General features: G+C 40.3%; 1 pseudogene; it reads left to right on the forward strand.

Moving 5' to 3' along the window:
- Positions 1-495: 495 nt before the first annotated feature.
- LOC148547976 (uncharacterized) lies at positions 496-2,226 on the forward strand (annotated as a pseudogene).
- Positions 2,227-3,217: the final 991 nt, after the last annotated feature.

A 3,217-nucleotide genomic window follows, 5' to 3' on the forward strand; every position in this document is an offset into this window, starting at 1 on the left:
AACCCCACTACCCCAGTAAACGAATTGCCTTCCTTTTTCAAACATAAGCCTTTTATCTTCCCTTTGGCACGAAGGAACACAGCCAGGGAAACAGAATCACTCGAGGAAGCTTGCTGGGTGGTCAGACGACGCACCGTTTTCTTCAGTCCGCCGCGACGAGGGGCAGGACGGCGCATGCTGGGACGCCATCGAGACTGAGGGAGGAGTCTGGGATAGCATTCAGTCATCAACAATTCAGTCTGGAGTAGCACCATTCTGATCAAGGTTTCCGACGAGGTAGGCCACCATTCTGATCAATCTTGGTACTGCATGTTTGAACAGTTAGGATTTAGCGTTTTTCTTTATCAGTCTTGATTGCTGTTAGGGTTCTATGGCATTCAGGGATTGAGGGATTTCTGTTCAGTTTTTCTGAAAAATATAACTTTTACATGGTCTATATTTTTGAATGATTAGTTACTCTGTTCTTTGGTCTGAAAATATTTTTATAACGGCAGGATGGATGATTTTAGTGTTAGAGTTCATCACAGGGGTAGGTTTTGTAGTGATAAAGGTAAAACTGAGTATGTTGATGGTGAGGTGACAATGGTTGACTGGTGTGACAGAGATAGATGGAGTGTTATAGAGGCTTATGATGTGGTTAGAAAACTTGGGTACATTGCTGAGAACATTGGGGAACTGTGGTATAAAGATACTGAACTAGGATTAGAAGGGTTGAAGTTGTTGAAAGGTGATGAAGAAGCAATGGAAATGGCAAATATAGGAGTTGAAAAAAAGGTGGTTGATTTGTATGTTGTGCATAAGGCTTCAATCCCTGATGATTTTTGTTACGACATTGGTTATTTAGATGTTGGGGGTGGCAGCAAGGTTGTTGAGGAAGAGCGTGTGGATGCTGATAGTGGGCCAAGTGATATTAGACAGGCCCAAAATATTGAAGTAGAAGCCCAATGTGAAGGGGTGGATATGGAGGCCCAAATGCAAGGATTAGTTGATGTCCATTTAAATGCTGAAGAAGTGCTACAGAATGTTGGTGATGGGGACAATAGTGAAGAAGAGGATGACTCTGATGACCCAGATTATGAGGCTAATTCTGATCTTCATTTTAGTGATAGTGAAGATGATTATTATGGTGATGATGGGCTGTTTGATGTTGATATAACTATTGGGGAGATGCACCAAGATATAAGAAAGTCTAAGAAAAGTAAGAGTGCTGTAGAGAAGTTAAAGAAAACTCAAAAGGTGGCTGTTGGAAAGAGAAAGAGCTCTCGTTTAAGCGATGGTGAAGGTCTGAACAGTGATGAGTTGGAGGAGGTATCGAGTGAGGATGACGAAGCCAGCAAGAAGAAATTTCCCATTCACAAGGAGTTGAAGGATATGAGCATGTATAAGTGGGAGGCTGGAACTCTCTATGCAACAAGAGAGGAGTTCAAGGAAGCTGTGACATCATATGCTGTTCATACTGGGAGAAACATAAAATTTCCAGTGGTGGACAATGTTCGGGTGAGGGCTAAGTGTGGAGATGGGTGTGAATGGTTTACATATGCGGTGAAGATGGCCAATGAAGATAGTTGGCAGCTAAGAACTATTAATGATCATCATTCTTGTAACACTGTATTTGACATAAAAGTGATGAAGTCGAAGTGGCTGGCGAAGGTCTTCAGGAGGAAAGTAGAAGAGAATCCCAAGTTGAAGTTGGGCACCATACAAAGCAGGATCCTTAGAAAGTGGAATGTGCAGATTTCAAGAGCAAAGGCATTTCGGGCCAAGCAGATTGCACTGGTTGATATTAATGGAACGTTTAGGGAGTAGTATAGAAGACTTTACGACTATTGCCATGAGTTGCTGCGCACGAATCCTGGTTCATCTGTGAAGCTGAAAGTCCAATTACCTCCAGCAGCCCAAACTGAGCACCCCGATACATCACTTGACTTAAGTCCACAATTTCATAGGATTTACATTTGTTTAAAGGCTTGCAAGGAGAGTTTCATGAAGTGTAGGCCTATGATAGGGCTTGATGGTTGCTTCTTGACGACACCATATGGAGGATGGCTATTGGTTGCTATGGGGTGGGATCCGAATGACCATATGCTACCAATCGCATATGCAGTCGTGGAGGCTGAGACAAAAGATTCATGGACGTGGTTCCTCTCAAACCTAATTGATGATATAGGAGCGGAGAAATTACTTCGTAGCACATTCATGTCTGACCAACAAAAGGTAATCTACTAACCTATATTTTAGTGTAATTAAGATTTTGCACTGTATTATAGTATATTAAGATTTTGCAGTGAATTAGTTCATCATTTGGCTTCTGAATCAAACTGTATTATGTGAGGGTAGTTCATCATTGTATTATATGAGGGTAGTTGCTGCTGTATCAAACTGTATTCATAGGAAATTTTAATTAGTCTTGATAACTATAATCATGATATTAAAATTGTACTCTGGTCTTTGCTGGTGTATTAAACATTATTTGAGCATTATATTAAAATTGTGCATTTTGCACGAACAGGGCTTGGTGCCAACTTTTGATGAACTACTTCCAGGTGTTGATCACAGATTCTGTGTGAGACACCTCTATGCCAACTTCAAAAAAATATTTTCAGGACTGAATCTTAAAAAAAGGATGTGGAGAGCTGCAAAATGCACATATCTAGCAGCATGGGAAAAGGAGTTGATGGAAATCCGAGCGATTAGTGAGGGTGCCTATCGACACTTGATAGGAATTCGTCCAAAGTATTGGACTAAATCAAGGTTTGAATTCTATCCTAAATGTGATGCACTTGTCAATAATATGTGTGAAAGCTTCAACTCTGCAATTGTTGAATCAAGGGAAAAACCTATATTGACAATGCTTGAGGATATTAGAGTTTATTTGATGAAGAGATGGGCTGAAAATAGGGTACTTATTGAGAAGTATAAGGATGATATTCTTCCTAGGATTAAGCTTAAGTTACAAAAGGAAATAGATGCTTCTAGGTGGTGGTCCCCAGTTGCTGCCGGAATTTCAAAATTTGAAGTCATAAGAGGCAGGGACAAATTTGTAGTAGATCTTCTGAAGAAAGAATGTACTTGTAGAAAGTTTCAACTGACAGGTTTACCTTGTCCACATGCATTTAGTGCAATTAATTGTGCTAAAGATGATATTAGAAAATATGTTGCAAGTTGTTACACTAAAGCTGCTTATGTGGCTTGTTATGCCCCCATGATTAACCCTTGT

This window comes from Arachis ipaensis, chromosome B8 (assembly GCF_059453495.1).
Source record: "Arachis ipaensis isolate K30076 ecotype BB chromosome B8, ASM5945349v1, whole genome shotgun sequence".
Classification (NCBI taxonomy): Eukaryota; Viridiplantae; Streptophyta; class Magnoliopsida; order Fabales; family Fabaceae; genus Arachis; species Arachis ipaensis.